The sequence below is a fragment of the Pezoporus occidentalis genome, unplaced genomic scaffold (genome assembly GCF_034315485.1).
Source record: "Pezoporus occidentalis ecotype Australia unplaced genomic scaffold, CSIRO_AGI_Poc_V1 ctg4, whole genome shotgun sequence".
Classification (NCBI taxonomy): Eukaryota; Metazoa; Chordata; class Aves; order Psittaciformes; family Psittacidae; genus Pezoporus; species Pezoporus occidentalis.
In genome coordinates, this window is record NW_026915724.1 from 3,196,005 (window position 1) to 3,212,905 (window position 16,901).

General features: G+C 42.8%; 1 protein-coding gene across 9 annotated transcripts in view; it reads left to right on the forward strand.

Moving 5' to 3' along the window:
• Positions 1–4,673: 4,673 nt before the first annotated feature.
• Positions 4,674–16,901, forward strand: part of NCOA2 (nuclear receptor coactivator 2) — a 194,472-nt gene continuing 182,244 nt past the window's right edge. For 5 of the 9 annotated variants that reach the window (XM_062633207.1, XM_062633208.1, XM_062633206.1 and 2 more), the window contains exons 1-2: positions 4,710–4,849; positions 14,447–14,521. The gene's annotated coding sequence lies outside the window, so the exon portion shown is untranslated. Of the gene's footprint in view, positions 4,850–14,078; positions 14,187–14,446; positions 14,522–16,901 lie in introns of those variants that run through there. The other 4 variants (XM_062633210.1, XM_062633214.1, XM_062633215.1 and 1 more) reach the window with 2 other exon arrangements.

A 16,901-nucleotide genomic window follows, 5' to 3' on the forward strand; every position in this document is an offset into this window, starting at 1 on the left:
AGATAACCAGCAATAGTTTGGAGATGTAATGTGAGGTCAGAGGGGCACAGTAAGTGTAATGATAAAGTATGTGTACCATGACAGGTGTGTGTTGTGGGATGGTGATGGTGGCTGGAAAAAGATAAATGTTCTGTCGATCTTCAAGAAGGGAGATCCAGGGAACTCCAGGCCTGACCTCAGTCTGTGGGAGGATTGAGTAGTAAATCCTCCTGGATGCCATGTCTAGGTGTTTGAAAGACAAGAAGGTGACTGGGGACAGGCAATAAGGGTTTACAAAGGGACTGCTTGACCAACATGACTGCTTTTCATAACAAAATAAACTGAGTCTGTGGAGAAGGGGAGAGCAGTGGATGTAATTTACCTTGACTTCAGCAAAGCTTTTGGCAAAATCACCCAGGGACCGCCTTTAACCACACTGGAGAGCTATGAGCTGGGTTAAGTAGAAGGTAAATTAGGTGGGAAATTGGCTGGACCATTGGGCCAAAGGGCTGCGGCCAGCAGTAGCAGGTCTGGCTGGTAGCCAGTGTGCTCCAGTGGTGGATACTGGGGCTGATACTGTGTAACCCCTTTGTCAGTGACTTCAGTGGTAAGACAGGCAGATGACCCTAAATTGGGAAGGAGTGATTAGTGCATTGCAATGGGGGAACTTCAGCAGGCTGGAGAAACAGGCTGGAGAAACAGGCTGGCAGGAATCTCATGTGAAGTTCCATAAGTGGTGGTGCAGCATCTCACATCTCGGACAGATCAGCCATCCACTTTGTGACCTGAGGGATAGAAAAGAGCTTTGCAAAAAAGAATCTGGGAGTCCTGGTGAGCAACAATAGGTCAGCAGTGACCTTGCAACAAAGAAGGTCAACAGCATCCTGGGCCACAATAGCAAAAGAATATCCAGCGGGTAAAGTGGTTACTCATACCCATGGAATATGTTGAGATCGCATCTGGATTACTGTGTGCAGTTTTGAGCTCCCCAGTACATAAAAGACTTGGACATTAAAAAGCAAATCCAGAGGAAGGTCACCAGAGTGGTGAGGGTGCTGGAGCACATGATGTACAAGAAGATGCTGAGAAGGTCAGGCCACTAGTCTTGAAAAGGCTGGTGTGAATTTTACTGTTCTTTTTAGCCACCCAGTGGGCAGGTATAGAGAAGATGGAGCCTTCTTTGAGGGCCACAGTGGTTTTCTCACTGTGAGAGGAAACAGGCACAAGCTAGAACAGACCTGTTAGGTATCAGGGGAGAAGGAAAATCCACAAATGTGGTCAAACACTGAAATGGGTCATCTACAAAGGCAGTGGACTCTCATCCTTGGAGGTAGTAAAAAGCTGGATATGACACTAGAAGACCTGGTATAACTTGAAAACTGCCCCTACATGGAGCTGGGGGTTCAACCAGAAGACCTTGACAAGTACCCCCCCATGCCAAAGAGGGTGAAGATGGTATAGTAGATTTAAATAGTTTTAAATTTAATTTTGTTTCTTTGTGGGTTTGAGTTAGGTGTATACTCTGTCAACAAAAACCTTATTGGTTTCATATCAATCATATTTAAATCCACTTGGAAAGGTTACTGGGTAAGTGGGGACTCGATTCCCCATAAAGGTGGTCAGGGTGATTCTACAGGGTAAATGCAACTGCTCATGAAAAAGGCTTTGTGCACCAACAGCTGTATTCCATATAGCCCTGGTGTCAGCAGATGCACATAAACCCTTCTTCCTTATGCATTAATGCTGCAGATAGAACTTTATGAGACAGCAACCGTACCTGAGCAGCCCACCACGTTCACAAGCACTCAACAATTTGTTCATAACCTTTCACCTTATGGAAAGATAGATAGCTTTAACTTTTTTGAAAATCAGTTAGAAATACACCTGCACATGTTAGTTTTACTCACAGTACCCTGTGTAGCATTTTTTTTAATTAGTATGTTATGTAAGAAAAATTAAGTAAGACGAAAGAACATTGAAAATATACGGCTATACTGATCAGGAAAACATGGTTGCATTCAGATTTTGATTTTTTCCTGTTGATTTAGGGAAAAAAAAAAAAGTTATTAGAGGAAATTTAAGCAAACTCCACTGACATTCAAATAATTAAAGCCTTCTCTCTGTGTTAAATTTCATACCAGGAAAGATCTGCAGATCACAGTGAATTATTAAGTGAATGGATAAAGTGATGCTGTGAGCAAAATAGCCAGCAGAAGTATAAATGCGAGGAGGATGAAAATGAGAGGATGACAGAAAATTTACATTACTCTTGTTTAGAACCAAAGAATCTTCTGTTTAAAAACTAAGGCCAGCTCTAGTCAGCATAATGCAGCAATGGTGACACTGGAGAAGGTTCAGAGAAGAGCTGTAATGCTGAATAAAAGCCGGCACTGAAGTGTGTTTATCAAATCTATTTCCTATCTGGAAAATGCTGCTTTGCCTTTAAAGAATAGCAGCTAGGAATAACATAATTACTGGTCTTTGCACACAGTGATATTTGTAACCAGGGTTTTGGCCTTAGATAACAAAATGCGTTGTCTCATGAATTAGAAGTTTGTAACAAATGTCAGTGGATCTCAGTCTAGGTATGTAGCTGAACCCCCTCCCTCACCCAGTTTGAGGAGGACCCTCAGCCACATCAGAGTCAAGGAGTTTTGTCAGTGTTGAGATCATAAACTTTGTGTTACATGGGCTATCTTTTATGTTGGTTCTGCAACAAGTTAAAAGGTCTTCCTTGCCTTCCCTGCTGTATTTACATGCTAGTTTAAGACTGTTGGTTACTTTAAAGGAATGTGAAGTTAGAAAAAAAACAAGCTTTCATAAATAAATACTGGAATTAAAATTACCTGTGCAATTCTAAACTGGACTGCTTATGGTAGTAAAATTAAAAAAATATATATGTTTTTTAGCAGGCCACTGTTTCACTTAGTGTAGGAGAGCGAATGAATCACAACTGTGAGGTAAATGAGATTATTGCCCATATAACTGTTAGTTTATTTGCTACAGAGTTTTGCACAGATATAACAAATGAGGCTGGAGGAAAAGCTCTGTCTCTCCACAACTCTGCCCCAGGTTGTTGTTTTGTTTTTTTTTTTTTCTTTACATACAAACTACTCTCATTTGGCATCTGATTTCAAGGTAATTCTCTGTGATTTCTCTGCTTTCCAGACAGAATTAACCTTTAATCTCTTTGCTGCCTGCTGGTGTGTGGGCAGGGTGGAAGAGCTTCATGAACATTAAGCAATTTCTCTGCTGAGTAGGACTGGTGGGGACAACCTCAGAAAGGTTGTCTTTTCCAGCTGCTGCAGCCCAGTGCTGGAGCACGCCCACTTGTCTCCTGGAGACGATGCCAAAAGTACTCCCCCTAAACCAGTGGCATTTAATGTAGATAGGATCTCGGGTTACTTTACCAGCAAAGTACTAATTGAGCATACACAAACTACAATCCCTCCACCCCCATTTCCTAACGGGATTGCATGTAAATAGATTTCTGATGGCCATCCCTCCATACCTGAGATCTTTCTCCAGAAGAAGAAAATATTACAAGTTTTCAGTGACTTGGTTGCAAAGTTTCTTTTAATATGGGGGAGGACAGTGGGAAAGACAGTTTTCCTTTAATTTGTTTGGAGAAACAATTGAACTATTTTTGCCCAGTGAAAGAAAAAAGTTAAAAAATATTTGAGTCAGACACAAGTATGGGAAATTGTATGCTGCACAGTAGGGCAAAATGCAACCATCTGAGAAAAAACGATTATGATCAAAAAAGTATTGGACCAGCCTAATTGCAAGCAGTTAGCCATACCATCCATAACAATGTACATAATCTGCGGATAGCTGCAGAAAAACTTGGAGCTGCATACCCGTGAGAAAACGTCAAAAATAACTATTGTTAGTGTGTGCGGATCATAGCTCGCCATTATCGACACGTGTACAAATGTAAAGCTTTTCCTTTGAGACAGAATTTCTGCACCGTGGACTGCTTCTTGAACTAAAGGGCAATGTTTAACAATCGCCCTACAGCCCTTAATAATTTTTAACTCATGTATTCACTCCTCTAGCCTAGGAAAAGCCTGCATCCATCTTCATCCCCCCGTTCCTGCGAGGGACATACGGCTGATGCTGTGTATTTGTGACACGATTTTCATCATGTCTATGTTTACTTATTTATTTATTTTTAGGGGGCGAAGAAAGGAAATAAGACTGTGCCGTCTTCCCCCCCCCCACCCGCGCCTCCCTGTTTTTGTGAATACGGGCCACTGGAAGCCGTACCAGGGCCGATTGCCCCAGTCCCACTTCACTGCGAGGTTCCTCCGAGGGCGGACCGCAAAGGGCCACATTTAAAGTCTCGCCCTCCGAGGGCGAAGGACTTTTTTTCCTTTCCCTTCCCTTTTCTCCCCCGTTCGGGCGCCGCGGAGGAGGCACCCGGGGGCGCCGCGCAGGGCTGCGAGCAGCGGGGCGGCTGCCATTGTCCCCGCCGGCGGGGAGGGGAGAGGAGGAGAGGGAGGGGAGCGAAGCACCCCACGCTCCGGCCGCCGGCATCAGCGAGGGACAGCGGAGCCCCAGTCCGCCCGCCGCAGCCCGCCCGTCCCGGTCTACCCCAGCTCGGGGCCCGGCCACTGCCGCCGTGCCCGGGGGCAGGGGGGAGTGACTTGTGTCTCCCCCCGCCTCCTCCCCGTCCAGCCCTCCTCTGGGTAGAAGGGGAGGAGGAGGAGGGCGAGTGGTGGGAGGGTCTCCATTGAAATAAACAAGCAGGCAGTTATTAAAACGGGAACATGGCGGCCGCAGCCCCAGCTTCAGCTTCATCTTACAAAGCGAAGGTCAGCGCCGGCGGCAGCCGCAGCAGCAGCGGCGGGAGACGGCACTGACCCCGGTAACGGCTCCCGCACGCCCCCTCGGCCTCGGTGCGGCGGGGGGTGTGCCTGAGCCCCCCGCGCCTCCCCGGCCGCCTTGTGTAATGCCGGGGGGACGCCCGGGGCCGCGCCGGTGCGCGGAAGGGCGGCGTTGGCGGGCGGCACCGCGGCCGCGGCAAGGAGGCTTCCCTGGGGGGGAGTGGGACGGGGGTCTGCGGCCCCTCGGGGGGGAGCCGGGGGCAAGTGACCGCGGGGCCGCCCCTTGCCGGGGCATCGTGCTCGCATCCCCGGGCTTAGAGAAGAGGGGGTGGGGGGTGCGCGGGTTTACTTCCCCGGGACGTCCTCCGCTTCGATGGAGCGGGGGATTGGGGGTGGTGTGGCAGGGCACCCCACCCTGCCGAGCCGAGGGGCCGTTTTCCTGCTCTCAGGCCAGGCGGAGGTCGGGTGCCGCCTCTCCGCGTCCCTGGCTGAGGACAGCGGGGCGAAAGTGCGTGGAGCCGGGGAGGCGCGGGGTACTGCGGCTGGTCCGAGGGCAGGGGCTGCCCTGCCCGTGCTGAGGGAAGGATGGGGCAGCTGGGGTGCAAGGAGGGCAATTTTCAAGGGATTGTTCAGGACGTTTCCTCCTCATTCCCGAGCACACAGCAACAGGAAAACTTGAGGGAGGGTTTCCCCCGGTGACTGAAGGGGTTACTTGCGGAGCAGGGCGGTGTTCATCCCCTCCTCTCCCCTGGCTGACAACGACTTGGTGCGCAAGTGTGCGAGCCGCTCCGTTTTCCCTCCGCGGGGCCGAGCCGGCTGCCCCTTTACCCGCGTCAGGCAGGGGCCGCGGTGGCCGGTGCCCTGTCCTCTTCCTTCCCCCTGCGCCGGTGCGCCCGCTGGAGCCGCGCGGGGAAGGAGGGGGCAAAGCGGGCAACTTCTCTTAACTTTCTGCGCGGGGGCTGCGCCTGCGTGTGCGCGCAGCTCCGGGCCGCGCCGCGCCGTGCCGTGCTGTGCCGTGGGGAGGGGGCAGGCCGCGGCGGCACAGCTGCGTGCGAGCGCAGCCCGGGGCGCCCGGCTGCCGCCTCCCCACTGCCCGGGGAGGGGTGGGGGCCCGGCCGCCGCAGTGCCGTGTGTCTGCGTGTGTGTGCGCGGGGCGGGGAGCAGCGGGGAGAGGAGGAGGCGGCGAAGGGGGGATTGCAGCCGGCTGTGCGCGGGGTCTTTGGGCGGGTGCCGCTCCGCTCGCTCCCGCTCTCCTGCCGCGGGGCTGCGCGCAAAGGCGGCGGCGGCCGCAATGGGGCAGCTCCGCGGGAGCGGGGGAGGGGTGGGTCTGTGTCCGCCGCCTCCTCGAAGGGCGGGTGCTGAGCCCCTCCCGCCGCCGCGGGGGGCGGTGTGTGCTCGCTGCCGTCGCCGCTGCGCTCGTCGGTGGCCCCGGGGCGAGGTGTAACCGGAGCCGCCTCGTCCCCTCTTCCCTCGCTGCCCCTCGCTCCTTCGCCTCCGCTCGGGCCTGAGCGTTTCTTCCCAGGCCGGGAATCACGTGCCTCTCCTTCCAGAGAGGGGCATTCAGGCCGCGTAGTTTGGCTGCAGGAAACCTGCCCGAGAACCTGGCAAGAAGGGGTTGGGAAGGAGGGAGAAAGGAGAGGGAAAAAAAATAATAAAAAAGGAAAAGTAAAATAATAATAAAAATAGAAAAGGCAAGGAGGTTTCTGGTAGTTGCTGGGAAATAATGATATCTGAATCTTAAGTTTGTATTAGCCTGAGTTTGTGTTAGTCTGAAGTGTGCATATGTGGGGGCCCAGTGGCTAAATAGACTTGTAATTTAGCCAGGAAAGAGTCTCCTTGTAAAAGGAGAACAGCCTGCTCATGCTGTAATAATCAATTATTCTTGTACTTATCCTCATCTTTTCCTCCACCTCTTTTCTTTCAGCGTGGTAGGAAGCAGGTGAATAGGCTTTAGAACTGAACCAATAATATTTTTATGGCATTTAAGTATAGTTTGAGCTAAGCATATAGTGTCTGGCTATGACGGAGCCGAGCTCTATTGCTGCTGTAAATAAGTAAGTAGTTTAAGACTGCCAGTCTTTTTACTTAAAGTATTATTTTTTGTTGGTAGTGTTCATAGTTTGCTGCCATTGTGGCTGAACGCAGTCGTTTGTTTTTTATCCCTTTGGGTTTTATGTACTGAACTATAAAATCAACTCTAGCCAGTTAATTTCCTGGCTCTTTACAACCAGAGAGCTGCGTTTGGCCACCTGGTGGGCTCCACTCTTGCACGAATCCTCTGGGAGCGACCAGAGGGAAAGAGCTGCTGCTCTGCTTGTCAAATACTCTTGGAGAAATGACAGTGTTGCACACTGTTGTTAATGTGACACCAAAACTCTCACTCCCCAAAGTAGGGCTCATGTTTGCTTACATGAGGCTTAAGGCTGCTGTGAATGGAAACCAGTTGTTTCATCCCATTCAGTGTAGGCACTGTACCTCCTTTGTGTTTTTTAGGACATATCCTTATTCATGTCAGTGGTGGTGGCACACATAGGATATACCAGGCTTGTGCATATCTGCATGTACAGACATGTATGCAGGCATGTATGGACGCTGACATTTGTGTCTCTTCCTTTTGCATTGATGATATGGCTACTTGAGGATTGGAACATAGAAGTCAGCTCTGCTGTGCCACACGAGGTAAAGAAAGATGTAAATTTTCCCCAAATGGTTAATCCCTAAATTGATGAGAAGTGCTGTGATAAGCTTGATGTTTGTAGCTAGTCTTCATTGTCTACAGTCTTGAAGAAAAGACTTTGTTAGGGACTCAACCTTCAGAAAGATTGAAAACAACTTTAAGAAGAGCAGCTGATCTTTTTAACATGGTGCAAATATTTGAAGAATCATGCAATTTTTAAGATGTTTGTATCTTGGTTTGGTGAGTGCTGTGCACTAAATGCCTGACAAAGGTGCTTGTAATTTTTATTTTTATTTTTTTTGTTGTTTTTCAGCCAGCATAGTCTTTTTATTGCGCATGAACCTGGGTGATTTCTCAACTTTTCTTGAGCTTTTGGTCTTTACTAGGGAGAGGATCCATGTATGACTGGCTTCATCAGTATCTTTGCAATGTCTGAAAGCACTTCTTTACTAAACTTGTACATCTCCTTATGTTCCTTGTTTTGTGTCCTGCTGCTGTCAGTACCAACTCGAGGCATTTGGAGAAGGAATATTTTATTGCTATCAAGAATGATACTTTTGGAATAAGTCAGTTGTGTTTACATTTTTATACTGGAACTGTTATGTGAGAGAGAGTGAAAATAAAGATGATTTCTGGTGGAAAGATTAGAAAATGCAAGGGATTTACTGTATTGCGCTAAACTGAAGCTCTGAATTAAAATTACTTATTTAAGAATGTTTATGGTTTATAATCCTTTAGGATATAACTTGCTCATTCTAAGGCTGAAGGGCTCTGTCAGAAGAGGCATTCCCAGCTTTTCCCTCTGTCCTCAGAAAAGCCAGTAAGAGCTAGCCCATCTGCAGGGAGCCCAGGTTTTGCAGCAGGAAGAACAAAGTCAGCAAGCAAGCCAGCTGCTGCTCCAGTGCCCACTGTCTTCTGCTCCCTGCCTTTGTTGCTGATGTCACTGTCTCACTGGCAAAATCTGGGCTTTTTCACTCAGCTGGAGTTTCTCTAGCACCTGACACCAGAATTGGTGGGGCTTATGAGCTCTAAGCCTCGAGGATGCTGTCAGTTCATTGAAAAGAAAAAGCTGAACTAAAGACTGGTACCGAATTCAGGTATAAACATAACTCTCTTTGTCTGCCGTGTGCTAATTTGTGCTGGAGAAAGAACACTGAGCTAAAACTGTTCTTGCCACGTTCATTTTTCTGTGTGTTTGCTTGTCCTGTCTAAACAATACAGCCTGTATGCAAGTAGGTATAAAGTATTTAACAAATTCCACACGTTTCTCCTGTATTCTTACAGGCATTAAAACGCTCAGTATTCACTTATTTCTGTGTTTGGCTTTGGAGGTCAGAGGTTAGGTGTGTTGCTACAGTATACGCTGTTGTGTGACACATTTTAAACTAAGAACAGTAACATTGATATTTAGTTTGTAGAAGGCGGTATTACAGCGTCCATTCATGCACCCATTTTCTACTCTTGCTTAACTTGGTTACAGATGGCTACTCTGGCAGGATCCCTTATTTTTATTTTTAAATGAGGTGAAGTTCATTGCACTACTTTATTTTTGTTAGTTGTTAAAACATTCTCGTACTCCTGGCAGCAGATAATAACAAATTCTTCAATGTAATGCTGGGAGCAGGGGAGGCGGAGAGTGAGAAAAGGGGAGGAAGAAAAAGGGGGGGGGGGGGAATACCCTCCTGAGCATATGGAGACATCCAGAAAAAGATGTGCATCGTCAGCTGTGATTCCATTGTGTGCTTGCAGACAGGGTCTGAGCTCTTCTTCTCCTGGGAATTTTAAGCCTTATAGAAGTATTCTTTAGCTTTTACTGATCATGATAATTGAGCCGAGATAATGTGTATTTCACATACTTATTATAGATTATATTATGATAATATTTTAAGATTTCAGGGAATAAATACAGTTGCCAGGACTCCTGCTCTATGTTGGAATAGCATCTTGCACAGGCATACATACTGGTGAAATGGCAACTTTGAATAGTAAGAATAATTTGTAATATTACATCAGTGGTTACATATTACTAAGGCATCTTACCAGTTCTACGGTTAGTAGTTTGTCAGCAGTATTTACATTATGCAAACACTCCCTATTTTTAATGATTCAATGTCTTAGCCTTTTCAAAACATAACAAGTAGAAGTGTGACATGAAAAATGACAGCTTGTATAGTCTGATCAATTTGGATGCAAAATTAAAATAACCCAACCAAACAGACCCCTCCTCCTCCCCCCAGACAGCGATTTTTTTAAACCCAGATTTTAAATTAAAGCTATTTTGTCAGTGTTGTGGGTATTCAGAAATCGTATTTACATGATGAAAAAACTGAGTGGAAGAAATGAATTTTCCCTGCATTTACTTATTACCTAGAACAGCATTTCCTCTCCTGAGTGTTTGGAATACTTCTGCTGATTTTCTACAATTACTTTGGGCTGATGAATAGTTTGAAAAATATGTCTTGAATGTGGTGAATTTACTGCACTGCGTTTTGTTACTGGTTATGATTTTTCAATCTTGCTCTGTGGAAATTGCAGGTTATTCAAGTTAAATAGTCATGGAAATTTTACTGAAGAGCTTTATGGAAATAAAATAGGCACAATTCCTATGGAAAGTGTATGGTCACTGGGGTGCTTGGTATTTTGAAGTTTGAAATTAGTTCATTAATGTACATGTCTGAAGCCATGCAACAACATATAACAATACACACATTTTTTTCTTCTGCAGCTGCATCATTCTATGATTCTAAGTCTTGCATTTCCTTAAATGGCTTCCATAACAATCTCCCATTAATACAGTTACTGGCACATATTATTCTTGCTTTGCTGTCATTTTAGCAGTTATAACTGATAGTAAATCTCACTCTTTCTGTGTGCTCCCATTCCTTAGATATTTAGAAGCCTCTTTGTAATGTGCATTTGCTTTTTGCAGCTAAGATGCAAGGCTCTCTGTAAAGCCTAATTACATTTTTCTGTTTGTCTTTAAGCTTCAAGAAGTTACTTACTGTTTGGAAAGGGTAACTTGTGTTTTGCTAATATAGTCCACATTGTGTGGAAGCCATTAATGTATTAATGAAAGGACAGAAAGTATGGGTGACAAATTAATTAAAATATCGACTGAATGTGTTGACTTAACCATAAATCTTGGGTAGTATGGATCACAGTGAGCTTCTGTGTGTGGGGATACTTGGACATAGTGAGACCATATATCTGATGTAGTGATGACTAAGAATTGCTATTTTGATGCTTTTTTAGTGAGCTATGTAAGACATATTGTTGCTCTTTGGTAGGATTTATAGTGGGCATATCACAATTGGCTGCTTTATTGGCTGCCTCAGTGGAAAAATCTGGGATTGAAGAATGGGCATGGAAAGTGAAATAACATTTTACTTGTTAGGTCAGAATTATTATGGAATTTCACTCTTACTCTGCCTATGCTGTAATTCATCTGTGTGTGAACAGATTTAGTTTTCCATTGCTGTCAGTATTGATCTCTAATGAGCCTTGCCCCATGGATTTTGAAGAAAATCACTCAAATTAAAAACAATGCAGTATGTCATCTATTTGTATCTTGCAGATCATGTAGGAGGTACTAAATTGCATTTAGAAAGAAAACTTTTATGAGAATGAAGGAAAGTCTGTCTATGAATAAATCTAAATCTAATAGTATATACTGACACTTTCATTCCAGGTGTTTTCATGAATTTACAAATTCATCATGTGCCTGTGTGATGGAATCAAATTTAAAAAATAAACCAACCCAATACCAAGGTCATAAGTTATAATACTTGGGCAAGTTTAGAGTTAGCTATCATTCAGTCTACAGTGGAGATAACTTTCTTCATCCTTCTTCCACCATGCTTTGAGTTCACAAGGCAGCTCTTGAGTCTTTATTCTTTACTATTTAAAAGTTAATGTCAGGACCTGCTGACCAACCCCTTGTGTTATTCTCAGGAATAAATGTGATTATTGTCGACTAATTTCACTTGTTACCATTACACAAATTTGTACCTTGGTCTCTAGAGACTCAAGCAATGTTGCCCTCCTGTTCTATCAATTTCCTAAAGTAGATTCTTAGTGGAGGAAGATGAGTGTGTATAGATAAATACATGATTCATTTTGGCAGATTTAATTTATATTCTCAAGGAAAAAAGCTTTTCTTCAAATATTTTTTTTTATTTTTTCCAAAATAAAAATTTACAACTACAGATATAATATTTTTTTTTTCAGTGTGTCCAGAATACTTGATGATTTATCTTAAAAGTTGACCTGTCGATACCTTACTGGCTATAAAATGTAGCTTTAATAACACAGTTTAAAGCTTTTTTTTTTTCCTTTTAAATTGCTTGCCAATTTGTGTTTGCATTTGCAGTGCAAACATACTTTTGCTTGGTTAGCTTTTTTTTTCTTAAGAATCATGGGTTGCTTTGATACAAAGATACTGAATTTTTAATGAGGCCTCAAACTCCTTTCTTGCTACAGTTCTGTGTGAAGCTAGTGTTAGCTACGTAATGGTGAGATTATTTGTGGCACCTTTTCTTAGTATAAGGGAACCCGAAGACTTCATATAGATGAAAAAATATGGTCACTAAGCTCGCACACTGTAGATGATAGTATCTTCCAAGTATGTCTGAAAGTGGTAGTTGGTCACTCCCTTTTAGCTAAACTGTAGTTTGTAAAGTTGTTACTGTGTTTTGTTCAAAACTCACAGTTTTCATGGGACAAAGAGAGAACACATCTTTGGTACCAGGGATACAGATGTCCCTTTGCACTTGAAAAGAAAGAAATGACTGTGCATGAATGGAAAATAAAGATGTAAGGTGGTCTGAAGTTAGAGGATGGTTGTTACTCTGAGCTATATAATTTGCTTTTAGTTATTATTTGACATTTAAAAATTTCCTTTGGTGTTTGTGTGATGAAGCATTGAATGGTGGTGCTGGAAAAAAGCAAGTGTGTAGAATTATGGTTTTATTTATGCAAAAGTGGCTTTTTTTTCAGTTTTGAGAAGCATCCCAAGAACCTCCTGATTCTTGTGGAAATGGGTGGGAATTTGCATGGCTACCAGAATTGCCTGCTGCTGCAGAGTTGGCTTTCCTTTATTTCAAGCTTCAGAAAGGGCTTGAGAAGGCAAAGAAATAATAGATCATTTCATTGTCTATCACTTCATGTTCATCACTTTTCTCTTGACAGTCTAGTTCAGTTGGAGGAATACATCTGGAATATCTCAGGTCGTACATCTATTTGGGTATATAAGCTTGTCACTAGTTGCTGTATAATTCAAGAGTTTTGTTTGGAAAGAAAGATCTCATTAGTAGTATTCCGAAGGCAGTGCTTCTATTCTGAAAATATATGGTCTTTGTTTTCAGACAGTATTATTATTAAGCCTTATGAATAGAACAAATGAGAATCAGCAAAACTTGTCACTTCCATCATTGCCACATGGCACTCTGTGGGCTGAGGCATAATGGTCAGGAGCCAGGTTATTTTGTGTGCAGACCCTTAGAATCACAGTACTGGAGGCCCTGTAGATCCGGAGCTGCCCCCCCCCAAAAAAAAAAAAAAAATCAGCAGAAGGAAAATAATGGTGAGCAGCCACACTAGTTGTCAAGAAACAAAATTGTAATAGAATAGTCATTCTCACTGGCATGCAGCAGGGGAAATGCTTCTCTCTCCACAGGCACTCTTAACCACCACTGCTCCTCTGTGGGAAAGGTTTCCCTAGTATGGACTGGGGCTTCAGCTCGCATCTTTTGGTCTGGCAGCAGTTTCCCTTTGGTGTGTCTCTGAACTGCAGGTGTCTAACAGACACTGTAAGTCTTGCTAAATCATCAGAAGATCTAGTAGTGGTTTACTTTAAATTTTATTCTTCTATGAGATGATGTTTTCTGTCAAGGAGGATCCTCTTGAAACTCCATGTTTATGATCTGTAGGGCTTGTGTGCTTTTTGGGAATTCCTGAGGAAATAATGTAGTTATATCTGCTCTGTATTTATAAGAATATTTCTTTGTTAGTGGCACCTCTGAATAGCCTGGTACTATACTGGTAACCTGCCTGTGACTGAAAGAACTTAAGCAGAGTTTGTTTGAAGAAGGTTTCTGTGAGATGGCAGAGATGACAGAAAGAATGAAGTTGTTTCTAAATTCCACTTCTTTTGAGGCATAATCAATGTACTTTTTTTTCCTGTTGATAACTTTTATAGTGTATCTTCCATTTTCTTTATGATCTGCCTTTTTGCTTGTCAGAATAAGAAGGTAGAAAACTCTTTAGTATATTGTTTGGATACATTTGACATAAAATATTGTTTTACCTGCAAACAAAAATGCAGGTGTAATATTTACATGGGTAATGGCAGGCTCCTCTTTCTGAAGAAATTTGTATTCCTGTGCAGAGTATGTGTTCTGCTCTACTGGACTCTTCAGCTCTATACTAATGAAAAGCTTTCTGTTTATTTGTCCTCTGATACTTGTCACTTGGGTCAGGAGTGTTGTTAAGTGCAGATTCAGAGAAGAAACATGCTTCTGTATGTACAACCTTTAATAATGGTTGAAAGACATTTTATAAGAACACCCGTTTCTCCTTTTTAGAGATTTGAAACTGATGTGCTATAAAGTCAACCAGCCAAGCAGTCAGCCAAAAAAAGGAACCAGCTGCTTTTACAGAGAGTTCCCACAGATTCTTTTGTGAAAATACAGGCTGCGTACTGTGTAAGTTAATGTAAACATCTTAGTTGCTATCACTGTGAATTTGCAGCAGGCAGCAGGTAGAGAGGAAGTTGTGTGCCTGGAGTGATTGTGCAACTGGAAGGGGGTTGCAGTTATGTCTGGAAAAGCAGATAATTCTCTGCAGAGTTTGTTTCCCTCCTTGTGTTATGCTTAAAAGTGCCATGTGCTAAGTCTTGTATTTTTGTTTTTCTGTGTCTTCCTTAAAAAAATGACTAATATATTTCTTCCAATTTTGTTCCTAGCATGCTTGAGATGTATCTGAGCAGTGAGGCCCCCCGCATGCACAGCCCCTAGATTGCCTGCCTTGCTGAGTCTTGGTGAGTTGTCTGTATCCTATTGTGTTTAATTGGTTTGTGTTACAGTTTTGTCTTCTTCATTGGGAAATTTGATGGGGGATGTCTTCAATTGATTGTGTGGGTACCAAGGCAGAACAAGCCTTGGTTTTAAGTAATTTATGATACTATATAATGAGTCAAAATCTCAGCATTTTAGAGATTTTAAAAAATAATGCCCAGACTGGTTATGGGAGCAGGGACTTTGCCTCAGTGCCAAAACCAGGAATGGGACTTTCTGCTGAGAAGGGCTGAAGGGATCAACATGCGATGTTCTTTCACCTTAAGTTTGTTTGATATTTTATACTGTAACTAAGGAATTGACATTTTTCAAAGGTGCTGATTATGGTCTGTTTTACGGCAAAGGTTGAGTATGAAATAATACAAGCTTTTCCATCCAACTATCTGCACTAATAAATTACTTAAATTGAGGGTTGAAATCAGTATAATGACACTGATGACTTAAACTGCTTGTTGCTCAAGAATTACTGTCTGATGACTCCATCAGGCAGTGCTGTGCCTGTTTAACTCTGCTCACAAGAAGGGATAATACCACTGAGAATTAGAAAAAGGGACCCCTGCGGATTTAAATGCAGACTAATAGTAGTTTGTTAGTGCTGTGAAAGAAAGTAGACTATAAATGCCATGGTCTTATTTTAGGTATGTTTAATATATCATCATACTCACTTGGTATAAAGTTTTTACAAATAGGCATTTGAGGTTTTATGTGAGAACCTTTTCAGCGTTTCATGAATAAATGTTGTCTTTTAACACAGAGTGACTTATTAAGGTCAGAAATATGTATTTTTGAGGCTTGCATGCTAAATATAGAGGTGGGAAATGAGCCTGCTGAAAAGGTTTTTAGTTATTTGGGGTATAACTGTTTACAAAATGCCAACCGCTTATGGGAAAAATTATGTATGTCCACATGAAGTATCATTTCCTCTTTTGTTCATTATGTTGAGAAGTTTTTGCAAGCTAACAGTGCTTTTCTTTAAACTTACTGATTTTTCTAGCATCAGTGCATGAGAACAGATTAGGAAGCTTTCCAGTGCTTTTCTGCCTTTTCCCTTGGCTGTTCATAGTTCATTGCATTCAATGGAGTTTATAATGCTGGTTAATAGTTTGTTTATGTATTATATTAACTTGAAAATGCTCACCCACATAGATGTTATTACTTATTTACACTTATTACTTACACTATAGTACTTATTATTTATTTACACTGCTTATCTGGGCTGCATAATGATCATAATGTGAGTGTGCAGGTCTTCTCCATAATAAGCTGGTTTTGAGATCATTGAAGCAAATTACTTAAAAAAAAAAAAAAAGGAGATAGGAGGAATCTGCTTTTTTCTTTTTTAATTATTCTAGTAAATAGGACTCAGAATGAGCTAGGTATCTGTAATACACACAGACACAAATGTAACTGCCAATATCCTCCAAAGAGAACAGGAAATCTTGTTGACAAGGTGATAGCATGCTTGTTTTCAACTCTCAATTGTAATTTTTCATTAAAAAAAAAAGAAATGCATTAGGTAAAGATTGAATTGGTAAATATTCAAATAAAATGCAATTTGCATATAGTTGCTTTTTTTTTCCTAATTAATACATGTATCTATGTGGGGGTAAAAAGGGGGTAAAAAAGCCCTTTCTTTTCCTTAGTCTTGCCACATTCTGCACCAAAATTATAAATTTCATTGTAACTGTGCCAAAAAGTAATGCGCTGCCTTTATAGCTACTGTCTAAAAAACATCGTTGCTGTTTTGGTAAGTTCAGAACCTTTAATAAGAACAAATAGATGAATATTTATATATAAAGTCTTTGGTGATGACAGTAAGGAAGAAACCACTGTAAAAAATGGATCCCATGAAAGACATGGGTGACGTAGAGAGGTAGTTCTCCACTTGAAATACCCTTTTGCTGTGAAGTGGGTAGTTAACCATGTGTTCATGTGCTAGTTCAGGAAAAGCAGGTTGCCTAAGACAAGGAATAGTTTAAAATATTGGTTCCTTTGAGTCATTGGAAATTCTTCCATTGGTTTCAGAATGTACAGTACAGGATGTCAGTCTTGTTGAGTATGAGGAGATACTCAAGATGTTCACCTCCATCACAAGATCAGATGTGTTATCAGATATTTTGACCAGTACACCCATCTGAAATTATACTTCTGTCTGAAGGCTATATCAGTTGGAGTTTTATTTAAGAAATCTGGGCCTTGACTTTTGACTGGAGCTGCTTGTGGAATAAAAGATGTTGTGTTTGTCTTGTGAGACTGTACCATCACTGTGACTGAACTTGTGCGTGTTCACTCTATCTACTGTATGGAGTTCTTTGGAGAGTGAAATCACTCCTAATACTTAAC